At 58.5% G+C, this 18,652-nt stretch overlaps 1 protein-coding gene across 4 annotated transcripts in view; it reads left to right on the plus strand.

Annotated features, from left to right (window-relative positions):
- The window catches only part of CBFA2T3 (CBFA2/RUNX1 partner transcriptional co-repressor 3), a 91,205-nt gene that overhangs the window by 15,755 nt on the left and 56,798 nt on the right, over positions 1-18,652 (plus strand). For 2 of the 4 annotated variants that reach the window (XM_072731334.1, XM_072731336.1), the window contains exon 1: positions 14,766-15,079. The exons of 1 other annotated variant lie outside the window; for it this stretch is intronic. The gene's annotated coding sequence lies outside the window, so the exon portion shown is untranslated. Of the gene's footprint in view, positions 1-14,764; positions 15,080-18,652 lie in introns of those variants that run through there. One more of the 4 variants, XM_072731337.1, reaches the window with a different exon arrangement.

Raw genomic sequence — 18,652 nt, forward strand, 5'->3', positions numbered from 1 at the left:
CACAGCATGGGCCGCCCAGCTCGGGACGGTGAGCAGACGAGCACTGGCAGGGCTCAGAGGGGACCCACACGGTGGGCCTGCAGCCTGTGGCGGGGGCCGGTGGAGCTGTGAAGCTCACATAGCTTCCAAAACAGCAGCAGCCCAGCCTTGGTCTCCCCACCTGGAGAACAGGGAGTCCTCCCTCCACGATCAGACGACATCTGTAAACCAAAGTGTTTCTGCCTGGGCATCCTTCCCTCCACCAGCACTGCCATTGTCCCCTGCTCAGTTTCCCCCAACCCCCTCGAGATAAAACTTCTCCTTCCCTGCACGAGGAGTTCCCCATTCGTGGTGACCACACCACCCCCCACTTCTCCCAGAGTTTCAGGTTCTGAGAATTATTTTGGGTTTTCTTCCCCACGCTGCCTGCGCTGGGGCCTTCCCTCCCAATGGGTTCCTGCACCCCAGGCCATCCTGCAGGGGCCTCAGGGCTACACTGTGGCCTGCACCCCAGCCCCTCCCCACGCCCCTCTCCTCAGGCAGGCGGTAGTGCTGAACTCAGAAGGTGTGTCTGCGCCTGCTATGGTTTTAAAACAGCTTTCTGGAGATCACTCACTGAGTGTGCAGTTTGCCCAGTGAACACATACAAGCCAGTGGTTTTCAGCCGAGCTGTGTGGCCAGCACCGCTGCTAACTTTAGAACATTTCCATCCCCCAGTAGACACCTGACACCCCTGGGCAGCCCACCATCCTCCTACCCCCGCCCGTCCACCTTGTCTCCGTGGGTTTGCTTCCTCTGGACATTGCACATAAGCACATAAGCAGCAGCACACAATACGCAGTCCCATGTCCAGCTTCTCACACTCAGCACCACGTGTTCCAGGTTCACGGCGTCGTAGCATGAGCGGGGACCCTGTTCCTTTTTCCGGCTGAATCGTATTCCACTGTTTGTACTGTGTCATCTTCTGAGTTAACTCTGCTCTACTGGGAGAGCAGGAGCACCAGGGTGGGAGCCTAGCCCATGACCTACATGCTGTGTGTCTTAGGTGGACAGCCACCCCTCTCTGTGCCCTCGCTCATAAGCTGTCCGATGGGGCCAATGAGATTGGCCACACAGTCCCAGGGTGCAGATCTGATGGGGGACGCCAGGGGAGGGCCCTTCACAGGGAGGCAGTGTGACTGCCAAGCTGTTGTCCTTGACATGTGCCCGCCTCGACAGCTGTTGGGGGACACAGCCCAGGAAGGCCATGTTGTCAGCCCAGGGTGCCCCAGCTATGCAGGCAGAGGTGTTTTGGGAGCAGGCAATGGTGGCTGTTCTGACAGGGTGTCTCCAGGGAGCAGGCTGGGTTTCTGGACTTGTGAGCTTCCAGAATCTTCCCGAGCACTTGATGAGAGCAAGGAATCCCAGGCTCCTTCCACACATCTGTCCTCAGGAGGTCTGGCCCCCAGCTGCCCCGGGGCATGGCCATGGGCGCTGAAGTCCAAGGGTCCGCTCTGAAAGAACACTACAATGTGAGGGGTCACACACTGAGGCTGGGAGTCTTCCCACCTCCTCCCCTTGACAATTATAGGGCCAGTTGCGCAGGTCTAGCCCCGAGACCCCCAGGGAGAAGCGAGGCCTGTGGTGCCCATGCAGCTGGGAGGTGGGTAAAGGCCTTCTGTCCATCGAGGTCGGAGGCAAAAGCAGTCTGACCGCCTTCAGTCTCCTCGTGGTGCCTTTGCTGGACTTTCCACTGTGACTCTGTGCTCAGTCTTGTACAGATAGGAAGGCTCTGCACCCCCTGTCCCCAGTGTCCAGACACCCCCCCCCCCCACCCCGCTTCCTGCCCTGAGCAGCTGTAGGCTCCTGGGACCTGAGTCCAGGTGAGGGGAGCGGCAATAACCCAGGCAGCTGTCCTCTCCAACCCTCTAGGCCACATGGCTGATGCCCCAGGGTCCCCTCCCCAAGGTTCTGAGGGGCCAACCAGCCAGGGCAGAGGGGCTGGGTTGTGAGGTGAACCTCGGCTGTGGTGCCGTTTCAAACAAGGGCCCCACTCTGGTTGGTGACACTGTAAGTGGGCATGTCTTGTGTGGAGCACATCATGCATAAGAGTCGGGAAGGAACAAGACCTCATGGCATCGGAGAAGAGAGGGTGGCTTGTCACGGGGACAGAGGTGAGCCAGAGTGTGTGGGACAGGCATCTATCCCGCCTCCTTGTCTCTGGGTCTGTGGTCAGTTCACCTGTGGGCTCAGCTCCACAGACCAGGACTGACGCCCCCGGCTCAGCAACACCACAGAAGGGGGCTTCCTGCATGCAGCATTCCCCCCAGGAAGGTTCTAGTGTGTTGTCCGGGGACGCTGCCTGGTCAGAGGCCCACCCTGTTGCCAGAGCACACTGCACAATCTGGGTGGCTCCGAACAACACGTCTGCCCTCCTGGTGGCATTGACATGCTGTTAGGAAGCAGGTTGGGGTGTGCCTGTCTCCCCGCATGACACACAGTGAGACCGAGGCTCAGACGTGTTGTGGGTCCTGCTCTGAGGCCAGAGCCAGGAGGGGAGCCCATCCCTGTGAGGGAACCCCAGAGACTTCATGCTGTTAGGATTCATGGGACATAGTCACAGCAAACAATCCCGAATGTTAATTTTCCCGGGAGTAAATTACGACTTCAACAGGCAGAAAGTACAGACCCTGGCCCCAAAGACCAAAGAAATCTCACCCTGTCTGTGCCACTGCCTCCACTCCCCAGAGAAGCCCCTGCCGCCGGCCCCAGGAGCCCCCAGCCCGCCTGGTGCAGACCTGCCCAGCTCCTCCCATTGCACCCGCCTCACCAAATCTGAGGCCCCAAAGGTGAGAGACCTCAGGCTGCTCTAGAATTCTGGGTCTCCAGGAATGGGAGGACGCTGAGGGCTGCGGACTGGCTCCTCAGGCCTGTGTTCCCCGCATCCATCCTCCAGCGCTGGCAGGTGCCCATGGAAGCAGACGTACGGGAGTAAACCCCTTGGGAGTGGGCAGCCAAACCGGGGTCCTGCCTCTTACAGGACGGAGCAGGTGGAGCTGGACTGGGGACCCAAGCACTTGCTTCCAGGCCTTTGCACCAGCCTTCGTCTCACGGGGGCCCAGGCAGGGCAGGGAGGGGGCAGTGGGGGCTCTCTCCACCCCCACCGCTGGTCCTTCTGTTGGGGAGCACGGCTCTCCCCGCAGCTCCTGTCCCAGAGGCCTCAGAGCTGCTCACTGGACCAGTCCCTACTGGCGGGCGGGAAGGCCAGGACAGGCAGGCTCCCACCTCTCGCTGACCAGAAAAGACCCCTCGGGGGTCGCGTTCCCTCTGGACCCTGCAGCGACCCTCATCCTAGACCTGACAGCCAGACCCAGTGGATGAGCAGAGAGGCCTGGGCGTGGTGCTGCCCCCTCAGTGGCTGTCTCCCCGGGTGTGAAATCAGGGGTCGGGGGCAGTGACATCTGTGCACCGTGCCGTTGAAGGTCACAGATGGAGGAAGCCAGGGTGCCCTCGAACAACTGTGGACAGACAGGGATGAGGAGAGCGAAGGTGGAACCCAGGGAGCCCTAGAAAGGTGAACCCAGCCCAGGCACCCCCACCTGCCCTGGTGCCTCGTCCTCTGTTAGGGCTCCTGGGGGCACAGTGGTGTTTGAGAGGGAGAGTTAATGGGCAAACACAGGACAGGTGGGTTTTCTTTGTGGGAGAGGACGGCCATTTATTTTGTCAGCTGCTCGCTCAGTAGCACATACAGTAAAGCCATCCTGATAGATGCCTTACATCCTGTGTGCAGGGGCCGGAAACTGCCTGCCCCACAGGGCCAAGGGGTCCCCCAGCGTCTGGGAGAGGCCATGAGCACTATAGTTGGGCTGTCATGGGAGTCTGAGCAGATGGCTCCCCCATTCTCCAGGAGGGCAGGACAGGGAGGTGGGGGGAGCTTACTGGCACAATGTTTCAGGTAGGGGCCGCTGGGTGTGCACCTGCGGAGGGGAGTGGCAGGACCACATTCGTCTTGCAGAAAGCTGTCCCAGGGTCCAAGGGGGGAGGCTCCCAGAATGATGATACTGGTCCCACCCCATTATCAGAACCAGAGATGCATGTGGGCTTGGAGATCTCTAACCTGGGCCTGCGACCCTCTCAGGTTGGTCCCTGGGCCTGCCCACCCTGGCACTGCAGCGGGCTGGTCCATTCACGTGGCTCACAGAGCTCAGCCCCCAGCCAAGCTGTCAGTGCAGAGGCCACAAACCCACCTCCCCTCGGGGACCGTGGGGGGAGGCTGTGTGTCAGCCAGGGTGCCACGGTTGCAAATGGCAGGAGTCCTGCTGGGGAGCTCAGACAGGACAGGGCACGTGCTGGCTCAGGTGACAGGCCACAGGAAGGGATGGAGCACAGCGGCCACCAGACAGATGGGCCGGCCCGTGTGGCAGGCACAATGAGGGGAGTGGGGTCCCCGGGCAGGCCTCTGAGGTGCAGCCAGAGGACAGAGCCATGGGCCAGTGCAGAGGCCCCAGAGGGCCAGCAGGTGGCTTCCCGAGGGCACGTCTGACTCCCTCAGGGGGAAGTTTTCGAGGAAAACCCTTAAAGTGAGGGAGTTTACTGTCTCTTTTGTATTTTTCCTGTGGAATGTACCTATTCATATGCTCTGCCCATTTTTATTCTGTATGCAGGGCCACTAGTCCTTTGTCACTTGTGCTCTCATAACCTCTTCTAGACTCCCCTTCCCTCCCAGCTGGTGCTCAACTGTGAGTGCTCAGGTAGCTAAGTGTGTCCATCTATTTCTTCTGGGCTTCTGGGTTTCCTTCATTGTAACAAATACCACATGGACACCTGGTCTCCTCTCCTGATACTAGCCATTTTGTGTCTCACATTTTATTCCTTAATACACGTGGAATTTATTTTTCAAAGTGAAGTGAGGAATATGTAAAATGTTCCCCCAGAATGGGAAGGCAGTTGGCCTGACACCAACTGCTGGGGAGTGAGGGCTCCCTGGGGATTTAAATGCCCCTCATCCCATGGACGTTCCCTGTGAGTGTACATAGTGGCCACACTTCTGGTAGCATGTGTCTGCCGCTCACCTGATTCTCATCTGAAACTGAACAAAGACACTGTCCCCATGATGTGGACCGGGATGAGGCTCGGGGTGTTGGGGACTTGCCCTCAGTTAGGGCTGCAGAGGGACCCAGGGATGAGGCCGCATGCACCAGAAGCATCAGAAAATTAGAGAAGCGGAAAGTGGGGTCACACCAGCCTGGCAGCCCTGACACCTTCTGGGCTCCTTCCAGCACCTTCCCAGGAGCCCCAGCTCACTGACTGAGTCTGTCCTGCTCCCCTGACTTCCACTTGCTCCTTTGCTGAGGAAGGGGTGGGGGCGTAGTGTCTATGCAGTCACGGTGGTCAGCAGGTGTTCCACTATTACACGCCGCTATCTCCATGAGGAACATCCTCATCTGAGTCTGGAAGCTGCTGAATTGACTTTAAGCTCTGGAAAACTATTGCCAGATCCCCCTCTACCTGCACCAGCCCTTGCTGGACATTTTCAATTTCAAAACTTGACTTTTTTTATCAGTGAGACACCATACCTGATTGCTTACCCACAGGCCTTTCATCACCAGCGGGGCTGCCTGGTAATGTGGGGCCCACTGCAGATGAGCGCCAGTCGTGGAAAACTTCCTCTGGGGCTTCCTCTAGAGAGGAGGGTGGGGAGGACACGAAAGGCTGAAGACTGAGTGTCTGGTCCCTGCATCTGCTGCTAGGCCAGCGGGCAGCTCCGGGGCTCCCTGAAGGGCGATCGTCTGGTGCCCAGGCTGCCCCCCACAGCAGCTCCGTAGCAGCGCCTGGCCCCTCTGACAGCTGCCTCCTCCTTGGGCAGCTCTGTTTTGGTTCCTGCCTGTGATCTGGAAGGGAGACGGGCCACCCTACTGTAATATCCTTCCATGTGACCGTCAACCCTGGTGCAGACAGGCCAACAGACAAGAGGGCAGGGGGTGGCAGGGTGTACTGGCCAAATAACAGGGCATAAGTGAGCAGGGGAGGGTGGTCAGCACAGCAGAGACAGACAGAGGCTGGGGCACTGGGCAGAGACACCTCCCACCCCACTCACCCCCACTCCACATGAGTCTTTGGTCCCACCCAGGCCCCCACTCCACCCACCCCTGCCCCACATGAGTCCTTGCCCCTCACCGCTGCCTTGGTTTCCTCATCTGCAGAAACTTGGAACATAACCTTCCACAGGGCTTATTCCAAGGTTTGGATGAGAGGGAGTTTGAAAACCATCCATGGGAGAGGACAGGTGGGAGAGGGCAGGTGGCCGTCCCCAGGAGAGCTCCGTTCACTGAGGCCACCAGGCTGGAGGCGGCACTGGGCCCAGCCTGGGATTTTAGCTGACTGGCTTTGCACACACGATAATTAGTGATTTCACTGGAGAGCTTGTCTTCTTTCAATGTGACTGTCACCCCGAGTCTATCTGGTGTTCCTAACTAAAGCTTCAACACAGATTAAAACAACAAATGTCCGGGAATAAAACAATGGGAACAGCCAGAAGAATCTGCCAGGACTCAGGGACTCTGAGGTGCCCTGAGCTGGGCCGGGGGGTGGGGAGCCCCAGGGGGGAATCAGAGCCAGGCCTGGCAGGGTCTGTCCAGGCATAGCCTGTGCCAGCCTCGCCTGCACTTCACCCACACCCCTCACCTGTCCTCATCCCTCATCCCCCTTATGCACATGTCCCCTGGCCCTGGGCCACCAGCCCCCGCCACACCCATCTACGGCCCTCCTTGGCCGCTACACGGGAGGACACAGGTGGGCGGTGAGAATCCCTGGCCTCTCAGCAGGATGGCTCTGAGGGCTCTCCTGCAGATCTCCCGGGGTGCCCAGAAGACAAAGCTTCCATGGCGCTGGGGGGATGGGCTGTTTCTCTGAGTTCCTTCCATTTCCTGCCCAGGACCTCCTGGCAGCGCCTCCCAGCCATCTGCTGGCCTCATCGGTATCCTCTTCTGGGGGAGCCAAGGAAGACCGTGCCAGCCACATGTGCGGCCCCTGCCCCTTGACCAGGCATTTCATCCCCAGAGCCTGTGTCCTATTCTCAGAATCCAGGTGAAGGGTTAGCTCGCCCACCTGCCCACCTGCCCCCTCGGCAGGGCTGGTCTGAGCACAGAGGGGAACCTGCAGGAACGTGTCTGTGAATGGCTCCTGACACGCCCTTGGGTCCCTTTTTCAGACTTACATCTGTGGCCTTACATCACCCAGAGTCACCAAGGGGAAAAGGTTCCGGTGTTTGCGTAATGCAGGATCCTGGGCTGGCCTGTCCTTCCAATCCCATCTCAGGGGAAGGAACAGGGCAGCGCCTGGCTGAGCCATGTGGGAGCCTCACCCAAAGGGAGAAAACAGTGGCAGGAATCCTGTCTTTATTTAAAGTTTCGGTATTTTGCTCACAGTGGATGTTTTTTGTCAGTGGTTGTAATATCGTTAAATATTGGGTTTAAATGTGATTTATCTCTAACACTGAGTTTTTGGGTGCCGTCTTAAATTTTCCGCCTAAGCATTTGCCACCCTAGTCCCAACCCCACTCATACAACTGCTTGAGGTGACCCATGAGCCACCATGGCCCTTAGAATACCAAGATGAAGACCTTCCGGAAAGGAAGGCAAATAATCAGCCCGCCTTTAGTTGCAAGAAACCGAAACTTTGGCTACAACCAGCCTGAATGATAAGGAAATTTATTGTTGAAATAGCAAGTGCAGAAGTAGGTGGGTTTCAGGGTTGGCTGAGCAGCCAGACAGTCCCTTCTGTTCATGCAGCACCACCCTCAAGGTGGTAGCCACGGGCAGTGGCAGGTCCAGGCCACCTGGAGACCCTATGGGCTGGGAGAGGAGACAGCAGTTTCTTACGCGGGAGCCAGAGTTTGGGATTACACAGTCATGTCAGAGCCACTCACCTCTTTGGGTGTCATGTTTGAGCCTCTTTGGGAACCTGCAGGTGTGCAGAGGACTGGCCAAGCAGGGTCCAGGGCTGGGCAGGGGCTGGGAGAGGCTGCAGCAGGGAGGGATGGATCCCGGCCCCCCTCGTAGAGGAGGTGCTTGTGAGTAAGGATAATGGTGGCAGGGGGAAGTGGGCCGCAGGCCCAGGCAGGCAGGGTTCCCCATGAGGCCCCAAGAAGTCATTCCCAAGGTGGGCCCTGGGTACACAGAGGGAGGCGCCCTCACTCCCTGAGCCTGGCGCACTGTGCTCCCAGCCCAGCAAGGCGCAGCAGCCCTGATGCCAGGTGGATAGGATGACCCCACAGCCCATGCCTCTGCCTTGCTGGGGTGTCTCTGCCTGGGGCTCTGAGCAGGGCCTCCCCTGGCAGGATGGGCGGTTCCTGGGTGGGAGCTAGTCTTGGGTGAGGGGCCAGGGGAGGAAGTCAAGAGATGCTCCAGGGGGAGGGAAGCTCCCGAGCTAGAGCCCCAACTCTGTCTGCCTCATGCTTCACTTCTTGTGTGGAAAACGTAAAACCCCAGGACCTGGAGCCCACAGCAGCCACAGCTGATGGGCTGGGGCTCAGAGTCAACCTGGTCCCCAGCTTCCTGTGAGTGGCCACTACCTCTCACTTCCCAAAAAAGGCCTACATGTCCCTGCCTGGGCCCGGCTTTGATAACCGACCTGTACCTTCTCGCTTCAGAAAACACATCTTTCTGCAGTCTGGCAGTTTTCAACCTTGCGTGCCACAAGACTGAAGAAGGCTGTGGCCTGGTCAGCTGAGTCACCCTGTGGCTCAGGCATCAACTGTGTGAAGGCCAGAGTGGCGTCTCAGGGCCACAGATCCCTTTTGTCCCAATCTGTTTATTGATGTGACTGGGGTTTCTCAGGCTTTCACGGGAGAACTCAAGACAGGAATGGGATGAATGTCTAATCCTGCCTTCTCCTGACAATGAGCGGTATGCATGCACCAGCACACAAACCACTCAAAAACCCTGCCTCATCCCTCTTTTTAAAACCTGTGTTTCCAATCAGAATTTGTTTTTTTCATTTACTCATTCTCCAAATGTGTGATGAATTCACATGGTTTGTATTCGTGGCATATTGCTAATCATGATGATGACAATCCAATCCAGGAGACACACGATGTTTAACACAAGAAAATATTTAAATCTCGATATTCCATTTACCTAGTTCCATATGATAGCAAAGTAAAAGATTTTTAGACTGAGGGCAGCCCCGGTGGCTCAGCGGTTTAGTGCCACCTTCAGCCCAGGGCCTGATCCTGGAGACCTAGGATCGAGTCCCATGTCAGGCTCCCTGCGTGGGGCCTGCTTCTCCCTCTGCCTGTGTCTCTGCGCCTCTCTCTCTGTCTCTCATGAATAAATAAATAAATAAAACCTTTAAAAAAAAAGATTTTTAGACCGAAATAATATTAGGAGAGAATTGTGTCAGGTGTGACAGGTACATATAAACCAAGGAAGCTGTGTGACCATCCAGGTGGTACAGAAGGGGCTGCTGGTGGGATCCTACTGCACACACCCTTCCTTACAAGCACATGATGTCTGAAGTATCTCTGACCTCTCTTTTCTCTGTCCACCTGCTGGGGGTTTTCTTTTTTAAATGGATACTATCTATTTTTTATTTTTAGATTTTATTTATTTATTTATTTATTCATGAGAGACACACAGAGAGAGGCAGAGACATAGACAGAGGGAGAAGCAGGTTCCCTGCAGGGATCCTGATGCAGGACTCAATCCCCAGACCCCAGGATTACAACCTGAACCAAAGGGAGGTGCTCCACCACTGAGCCAGCCACCCAGCCAGGTGCCCCAGATACAACTTATTTTTAAGAGCAGTTGCAGGTTTGCAGAAAAGAGCAGGAAACATGAGAGCTCCCAAATACTGTTCCCCACCTGAGGGCTCTCCTGTGATGAACATCTTGCACTGGGTGATGCCCCTGTTACAATTACTGATACTGCAATATCCATACGTTATTTGCAACCAAAGCCCGGAGTTTATCTTTGGCTCCCTTCTCGGTGGGGATCTTCTATGGGTTTGGACACAGGGACAATGCCATGTATCCCTAGACCCCTCAGTGCTCTGCACCTCGGCAACCACTGATCGTGTTACTGGCTCCATAGTCTGGCCTTTCCAGAGGTCAGATGGCCAGAATCACAGCACACGCAGCCTTCACAGGTGGCTTCTTTCACTTAGTGATGTGCATTTAAGGCCTTCCCATGGCGTGACAGCCCACTTCTGTTTAGCGCTAACACCCGTTGTTTGGACGAACCACAGTGTGTCTGTTCATCTGCTAAAGGACGATTTCATTTCTTCCAAGTTGTGACAATTTTGAACAAAGCTGCTATAAACATCCGTGTGCAGGCTTCTGTGTGGACGGAAGCCTCTAACACGTTTGGGGAAATACCGAGGAGCATGAATATTGGAACGTATGGTAAGAACATGTTTCATGTCGTAGGAAACTGCCAAGCTGCCCTCCTAAGGGTCTGCACCGTCCTGCCTTCCCCTGGTCAGTCCCAGGGGTGCCCCACGCCCTCGGCTCTGGCCAGTCCAGCGGTATCCCACTGGTGCTTGAATTTGTGTTTCCCTAGTAACGTCTGATGCGCAGCATCCGTCCACATGCTTGTCATCTGTATTTCTCCTTTGGTGAGGTATCTGTTTGGGTATTTTGCCCATGTTTTCACTAGGCTGTTCGTTTTCTTCTTCTTGAGTTTTAAGCTCTTTGCACATGTTGGATGCCAGTCCTTTATCATGTTTTTGCAACTATTTTCTCCCAGTCGGTGGCTTGTCTTCTCGTCCTCTTGACAGTGCCTTTCACAGAGCAGACACCTTTCATTTTGATGAAGTCCCACTTGTCAAATTTTTCCTTCATGGATCGGCTTTTGGTGTTGTGTTTAAAAGTTCTTTGTTTCGGCTAGGGAGCTGTGTGAGAATTCATATGCTAAGGAAGAGTTTGTGTTCTTTAAATGGGTAAAGGTGGCTATCCAGCTGACACAGTGTCTAGTCCATCTGCTGCACTTTTATTTTAAAAAATAAATTTAAAAGAGCATCTTTATTTTAAAAAATTTACAGTATGTCAGATTTTATACTCTTGGCAGCTATTTAAATTTCAGTTCGATTTTTAGATATAACAGAAGCACACTTAAGGTAGTCCAGAGTCACTCAGAATTATTTTTAAAGACCGGTGGGTTTGCAGCGGCTGTTGGGCTGGACTCCCTGGTGGGACCCTAGCTCTGCCAAAGACATCCAAGAACCCCAGCTTACTAGGCCCCCGGTATCTCCTTCAGGCGACTGGGGCTGGCTCCTAGGTGGTGGTGAGGGCCACAAGGACCCGGCAGGTGAAGCTTGGGTACCTGGCCAGAGCTTTGTATGGCAGCTCCCCTTTGGTGTGAGAGTGAAGGGGTCTATTGCAGCAGAGTGAACATGGCTCAGGGGGGCCTTTGACAAGTCCAGGTGACCTGGAACCACATAGCTTTGAAATGCAAAGGAAAACTTACACACAGATTTATGTTTGATAAATACAATATAGTTCTGTAAACGTATTTTCTCTTCCTTTTGAATTTCTCAATAACATTTTCTTTCCTCCAGCTGACTCTACCGTAAGAGCATGGCAGACAATGCCATGTAGCATACAGAATATGTGTTCACCAACTGCTTATGTTATCAGTAAGGCTCTGGTCAGCAGTACACTACTAGCGAAGCTTTTGCAAAGTCAAAAATTATTCGTGGATTTTCAACTGCATGGGGAGGGGGTTGGCAACCCTGACCCCCACATTGTTCAAGGGTCAACCGTACTTAGGAGTTATATCTTTATCAAAGCCCCGAGCCAGAGGCTGTGGCGTTGAGTGAGGACTTGCACGTGGATGCTGTTCAGTGGGGGCAGCCTTCATAGAAGCACTGGAAACAGCAAGTAGAGAGGATTGGACGTGCTAGGGTTGTTTTCCTAAGAGGCAGCAAGGACAAAGACCCAAAGAGAACACCTAACCACAAAGCAGAAAATTTGGGCACTGGCCCTAGCTTTGCTGCCATGAGCCCTTAGGCAGAGTACTGTCCTTCTCTGCGGGTGTGCGCCCGGAAATAAGATGCTAGTGGGAGAGGTGGCTCCTCCTCTGTGAGCTGGACTCCTGCTCCTGCAGATGCTGGCATGTTGGAGGCTGACCAGGGGCACCCTGACCCCCACCCCACTCTCCCTGCAACTCACCCTCCTGCTCGGCACCCGTTGGCCCGGCACTTTCAGTGGGGTGCCCTCTCTTGGCTGACTTGCCGGTGATCTGGGCTCCTGGGAGGTGAGTTTGGCCTTGCAGGCCAGATTGCACACACCTTTTGGGCAGGGATAGGATTTATTTCCTTAAATACCACCTCCCATTGTCCACAAGTTATGCCTGAGCCATTTCCAATGTGAAAAACCAGTCCATGGAGGGAACATGAGACCAGGTGGTTGAGAGGCAGGGTGGGCGTTTAACTTCCAGCCGTGTGGGCCTGTGTGGCCACAGACGAGTCAGGCAATCTGTCAGAGCCTCGTTCCCTCTGCCTGTAGACTGGGGGTCCAGTAGCACCTGCCTGGCAGATGGGTGGGAATTAACTGGGGAAACATGGAGATGGACCTCAGCCCAGGACCTGCCCCTGGCAAACCCCCTGAAGAGTCCACAGCTGTGTTCTTGACTCACCATGGCCATGATGGGCCCTCGTCTGACCTGGCCACATCCCCAGCAGAAGCCCTGCCTTTGAGGCTCCTTCCCTCCCTCCAGCCACAGTTGTCTCAGGCCAGGAGGAGGGGGCCTTTGGGATGGACTCAAGGACTTGGAGCTTGGTCTCCGAGGACTGCAGCTTCATTCTCAGGGTTTGGGACCTCTTGAGTCTCCAATGCTTTCTAACACCTGCTTCACTCAGTGATGCTGTGATCAGTAACTTAACACACATTTGTAGGGGGTCTAGTTGCAGAGCACCCAGGGCCCAGGCTGAGTCCACGTTCTGCTAGTGGTCTACGTGAGTGCTCTGTTGTTCGGGGCAGCCCTGGACTCCCTGCCGGGGTAACGACTCCTCAACTCCCTGAAGCTGGCTGCTGGGCATCTGTTTGCTGTCCACCTGGGCCCCTTTTTCACATGTTCATATCTCTGAAATCTAGAGGCATTTTAGGATTATAATGGGGAGCTGTTCTGCTTTCTTAGTGACACATAGAGTAATGGTGCATCTTAAAATCAGTGCTATCTCAGGGTCCGTGAAGTAAAGGAGCCACTTTTGGTACATGCTGGTGCATGAAGTCTGGGACTTTCAGGAGCATGCCTGATGCTTTTAGATCCACATTCTCCTATGAGCTGGGTTCAGGACCCTCTGCTCTCCCCACGCTGGACGGAGTCCACATAAGCACATCCTGAAAACAAGGGGAGCATAGAGACCAGACGTTCACGTTGTAATTAAATCATTTACCACACCTCCTTCTTATTGCTACGAGGACAAAGCCCCAGGAGGCAGGGGCAGTCCTCCTCCTCCTCAAGCCCCCTGCCCCCCCCCCTCCAGGTCTGCAGGGCTCCCTCAGCTAGCTCAGCTCAGGTGGGCAGTGGCCAGTCAAGGAGAGGTCAAGGGCTGCGGAGAAAAACAGGCCCATGGAGGAAACCCAAGGAGGAGAAAGACATTTTTTGGCACATCACTGCATTTTTATACTCGGAATCAGGGACCTTGGACCTTCACATGCAGATTTATGCGAAGTAAGATGCAAATCAGGGTGCTGCTCTTCGAAGTTCTGGGGCCTCTGTCTGCTAAGACTGTGACCCCAGGACCCCAGCTTGTCTCTGAGAAATAAAGTATGTGTGGGCTCAGGAAGGAAGCAAAGAAAAAGGCACCGATTGACTACAATGTACTCTCCAGGCAAATGTATGTGATCCACCACAAAGCGCTTTAAGGAAAGAGGTAAACGGGGGTGGGGGGCAGGGAGCTAGGGCGGGGGCTGCAGCCTGAGGAGAGAGGTGGGTGCAGACTGGCCAGGACTGCAGCTTGGGGCATCTCTTCAGACATTAAAAGAATGACATGCAAATAAATGCAAAGCACATGCAAATGTCCCAGGCCGCGCGGCCGGGAGCTAGGGACCTGCGCCCCCCGCGTCCTCGGCGGGTTGGTGCGGGGAGGGGGCGCGCGGGGCTCACGGGGGCTCACTGCCCGGAGCGCGGCGGGGGGAGGGCGCCCCCTGCCGGCCGAGCGCGGAGGCGGCCCCGGACCCCTTCCCGCCCCGCGCGACAGGCAGGAGGGAGGTGCGGCGCCGGAGGAGGGGCGCCTGCCGCTCGCCTCCCGCCTGGACGCCAGACGCGCGTCTCCTGAAACTGCGAGGCCGGCGGCCGCCGACCGGGGCGAGGTGGGTGTGCGCGGCGGCGCGCTCTGCTCCAGGCCCCCGCCCGCCCAGGGCGCGGCCCGCGGAGCCGGCGAGGGTGGGCTCCCTGCAGCCCGCCCGGCCTCCGCACCGCCACCCGGGGCGCCCCGCGCCCCCGCCTCGGCCAGCGCACGCCCCAGCCAGGAGCGCGCACCCCGGCCCCCCAGCGCCCCCAGCGCCCCGCGCTCCCGCACCCACGCCCGCTCGCGCTCGCACTCGCACCCGTGCCGCCCGCCGAGTTCGCGGGGCGCCGGCACCCCCGTGGCCACCCCCTCTCCCGCCGGCCCCGCACCGAGCCCGGCCCCTCGCCCCCTCGCCCGCCGCCGGAGCCCCGGGGCGGAGCCGAGCGCGTCGGGCGCCGGGCGGGAGGCAGGTGGCGCAGCGGCGGCGGCGGGGGGCAGGCGGCGGGGGCGGAGCGCGCGGGGCGGGGGCCGCGGGGCCCCGGGAGACGCTCGGGCGAGCGCGCGGCAGCCGGAGTCGGAGGCGGCGGGACCCGCGCGGCCGCGGAGGCCGGAGACCGCCCGGGGCGGCGAGCGCGCTTTGTTCCCGCGCGGGCGGGCGGGCGGGCGGAGCGGCGGGAGCGCAGCCGGGCAGGACCCAGGCGGCCGCCCCCCGGCCCGGCCCGGCCCCCCCGCGCCCGCGCCCTGCCCGCGCCCTGCCCGCGCCCTGCCCGCGCCCTGCCCGCGCCCTGCCCGCGCCCTGCCCGCGCCCCGAGTCACGGAGGCGGGGACCGAGTTCCAAGGAGGAGCCGCTCGGGAGCCGCGGCCGCCTGCCCCGCCGGACCTCCGGACCGTAAGTGCCCCGTGCGCCCCGCGCCCCGTCTGGGGCCTCCGGCAGCCGCGCGCAGCCACCCGGCGGCCCGCCGACCACTCCCCACTTTGGAAAGTTGGAGCCCGGGGCGGGGTGGGGCCGGCCGGGTCGGTGCCCACCCACTTTGGTCCCTCCCCCTCCCCCTCCCCCTCCCCCTCCCCCTCCCCCTGAGCGGAGCTCGACCTGCCGGGGGTGTGGTCAGCCCGAACGTGGGAACTGCTCGCCAAAGGTGGGACGTCCCGCAGGCTCCCGGTCCCGGGGACAGGGGGCGGGAGGGGGTCAGAGAGCGGCCCTGGGCGGGGTGGGGGTGCAGAGCCCCCTCTGCGCCTCCCTCAGGCTCCAGCTCTGCCCCCCAGGCCAGGGGCCGCAGGTTAGCGGTCAGCGCGGTTAAGCCGTGTTGGGGTGAAGTCCGCCCGGAGCCTGGACCAGGGGCTTCCGTGACCCTCACTGGGGTCCTAACAGCCCGCTGTGCCTGGGGCGCAGCCCCATGGCAGCGATCATGCTCACACCCGCTGGGAAGCGTCCATCTGCATGTTGGGCAGGCCTGGAGCCAGGCTGTGGGACGGCTCCGAGGGAGGTGTGAGCCGACGGGGAGGGACAGATGGCTGGAAACTCAGCCCTAGATGGGCTTACATGGAGCAGAAGGAGCGGGGCTGGTGGCGAGCCACAGTGGAGCTGCTGGGTTCTGCACACACGGCCCGGCCGGCCCCAGGCTGGCCCTCCTTCCCGCCCCTGGGAGTGTGTGCACTCACCACAGAGGAGAGGGCAGGCCCCTGTAACTGTGGACACACACCTCCCCCCGAAAAAAAAAAAAAAACCACACACCCAAACCTGCCTTCCCCACCATTTGGACCTTGGCTGGCTGACCATAGGCGTGTTCCAGAGACCAGGGAGAAAAATACTTCCTCTGAGAATAGAGAGGAGCCTGCACTCCTGTGTGAGGGGTCTGCAGGGCCATCAGGCCCAGCCCGTGGCCAGGATGCTGCCTCATGTCCACCTTGCATGAGTTTCATCTCCTGGCCCCAGAAATAGGTTCCCAGGACCACCCGTCAGAGCACAAGGGGCCAGCGGTGGACAGCAGGGCAGGCTCTCAGTGCCCTCGCCTTGCTCTTGCAAGTTGCCAGAGGTTTGAAAAACTTCCTGGGGTTGCAACCCCGAGGGGAGGGGTGGGCCTGGCTGAGGGGACCAGAGGTGGCTCCCGGCAAGGGCAGGTGCAGAGGGCCCTGGCCACAGTTCTCCCAGGGCATGATCATAGAGAGCTGGCACCATGACACGTAGTTACGACCCCCCTCTGTCCTCCGGCTGGGGGTGGGAGGCCACAGGACTCCGCGGGCCAGGGGTGACAGAGGGTCCTGCTCCGCAGCTAGTGAGACCGCACCCAGGGAACCGCACCGTCGGACTGAGGGGCCCCACCACTCTCAGCACTGAAGGAGAAGGGGAAGCAGGAAGCCTTGAGCAGTAGGAACAGATGTGATGCTCCGTGCTCCCCGACAGCAAGACAGACGCAGGGTGGGAGGAGGTCAGGGTAGGACCCATTTTCTGGTGGAATCTGGCTTTCTCTAGAGGTGCCTTGATCTGTAGGCGACAAGGGAGAGGGGACGGTCATGAGGTGGTACCTGGCTGTTCACAAGCCCAGCGGGGCTGGCGAGCTGGGGGGTATTGCCTGGATGTCTCCCTGCAGGATGCTCCGGGGCTGCCCAGGGCCACCCCCACCCCCTTCGGACCCCAGAGCGCCTCCTCTGTCACCCGGTTATCCGCGTAATTGAGTTACCACCTCCAGGAAGTCTCTCTGATTTGGCTCCACATATTTTCATTTCTGCATGACTGGAAGAAATTAATTTTCCTTCCTACGCGAGGATCTGGAGACGCCGGCAGGCTGGGCTGCTAATCCACAAGCTCCAAGCCAGCACGGGAGGCCAGCTGCTCGAGCCACGGGTGGGGTCTGGGCGCGGCCTTTCCCTGCCACCTTCTGGAGCTGTCACAGGGCCCGTCGGCTGGCTTCCCCCCGCCCCCTGCACCATCAGTGGGCTGTGTTTGGGGTTGTCTGATTCATCCTCAGCCTCCCACAGTGCCAGGGTGTGCAGGATGGTGGATGAATTCAGAGAATCCCACTTCCTTTTCTGAGTCATTGCGTGTCTGTGTGCACACACACGTGTGTTCGGAATCCAAAACAGGGGAGAGGCTCTGCGACCCCTGTCCTCAAGATATGGCAAAGAGCTGGCATGTAGTAGGTACTCACTTAGTGCCGCCTTCGAGGAAGGGACGGCGTTTCTGTGGGGCGGCTCCGTCCTGCCCAGTGCACACCTGCCACCTGCTGCACTGCTCTTACCTGTGAGGGTAACTGCTCCTCGCTGGCGGCAGCCCCGGAGCGCCTCACCAAGGGGCTACACTCGCTGAGTCTGTGTGACAACCCTCAGGGGTTGTAGAACTCTGTTCCGCTCATCCCCAGAGAGACGCAGGCCTGTCCTGCTCAGGGGGGAGCCCTGTCTGCCTGTGGGCCCCACTCCTTCCCTGCACGCGGTCTCCAGCAGATGGCAGCTCCCTGACTTTGTGCCCCCCACACCGTGAGCTGGCCTCCCTGGCCTGACTGCCCACTGCCTGTGTTCCCCCTACATCTGCAGGGTTCTGACAAGTGGCTAATGCCTCTGATGTTAGACCCTCGCCTGGACACGGCCTCGGGTGCATGAGGCAAAGGAGTGATGGGCAGGGCCGTGCCTCTGGGGCCAGAGGCTCCTCAGTGTCAGGGACGGGGATGGGGAACACCTCTACTCCATCTGAATCATGGAAGCCCAGGGGCAGCTCCCCCCCCACACCTGGGGACCCTGGGGGAGGACAGGAGCTGGGAGGGGCACTGTCATCTGACATCTGTCAGAAGCCACTGGACGTTGTGTGTCTGCTCGTCTAGGAGGGTATGCAAACACACCATTGTGTAACTCGTGTCACCTCCCAGCCTGGGGCTGGGGGCGGGGTGGGGGTGTGCTGGACCCTGTGACTTGTAAATGCAAGAAAGCAATCCTGCTGTGATTGCACGTAAGTGGGTAGAACTGGCCCTGGAAAGCGTCTGTCATCCACTGCCCACTCACCGGGCAGGTCATGGAGGAACAGCCGTGCCGTCCGGGGAGGAGTGTAATGGTAACCAAGTGGTAACAGCCGAAGCACACACTTCAGGCATGGAGGCTGTGCTGTGCTGTGCTTTCCCTCGAGTGACCTGATGACAGCCCTGATGGTGGGCACCCTCACTGCCCTATTTTCCAGGCAGGGACACCAAGGCCCAGAGAGGTTCACCGAGACAGGTGGGCAGGTTCCACACTGTGCTGCTCCTTGATCGAAGGTGGACAGGCCCCTGGAGCTTTTCGGAGTTATGGGTTCGGTGTCGCTTCCCTTTCACAGTCTCCACACAGTGGGGCTGCCCAGGATACAGAGTGGGGCCCACAGGTGTGTGATCCTGACGTGTTCCTGGAGCCACTGAGTCTGGAGGGGCAGGAGGAGGCTGGAAGCTCGTGATTGGTGGGTGTCCACCCAGGATGCAGCCTTTGGAGCCGGGGCTCATTGGGG

The sequence above is a fragment of the Vulpes vulpes genome, chromosome 12, assembly GCF_048418805.1.
Source record: "Vulpes vulpes isolate BD-2025 chromosome 12, VulVul3, whole genome shotgun sequence".
Classification (NCBI taxonomy): Eukaryota; Metazoa; Chordata; class Mammalia; order Carnivora; family Canidae; genus Vulpes; species Vulpes vulpes.